Genomic DNA, 640 nt, shown 5'->3' with positions numbered 1-640 from the left:
GTTAACAGCTGATCTTTCAGCAAAAGCTCTGCAAGCCAGAAAGGAGTGGCAGGACATATTTAAAGTGATGAAGGAGAAAAACCTACAACCAAGATTATTCTACCCAGCAAGGATCTCATTAAGATTTGACAGAGAGCTTAAAAACATTACAGACAAGCAAAAGCTAAGAGGATTCAGCACCACCAAACCAGCTTTACAACAAATGCTAAAGGAACTTCTCTAGGCAGGAAACACAAGAGAAGGAAAAGACCTACAATAACAAACCCAAAACAATTAAGAAAATGGTAATAGGAACTTACACATCGATAATTACCTTAAATGTAAATGGATTGAATGCTCCAACCAAAAGAAATAGACTGGTTGAATGGATACAAAAACAAGACCTCTATATGTGCTGTCTACAAAGAGACCCATTTCAGACCTAGGGACACATACAGACTGAAAGTGAGGGGATGGAAAAAGATATTCCATGCAAATGGAAATCAAAAGAAACCTGGAGAAGCAATTCTCATATCAGAGAAGACTGACTTTAAAATAAAGACTATCACAAGAGACAAGGGAGGACACTACATCATGCTCAAGGGATCAATCCAAGAAGAGGATATAACAATTGTAAATATTTATGCACCCAACATAGGAG

Source organism: Kogia breviceps, chromosome 10 (genome assembly GCF_026419965.1).
Source record: "Kogia breviceps isolate mKogBre1 chromosome 10, mKogBre1 haplotype 1, whole genome shotgun sequence".
Classification (NCBI taxonomy): domain Eukaryota; kingdom Metazoa; phylum Chordata; class Mammalia; order Artiodactyla; family Physeteridae; genus Kogia; species Kogia breviceps.
This window is presented reverse-complemented; position numbering follows the sequence as displayed.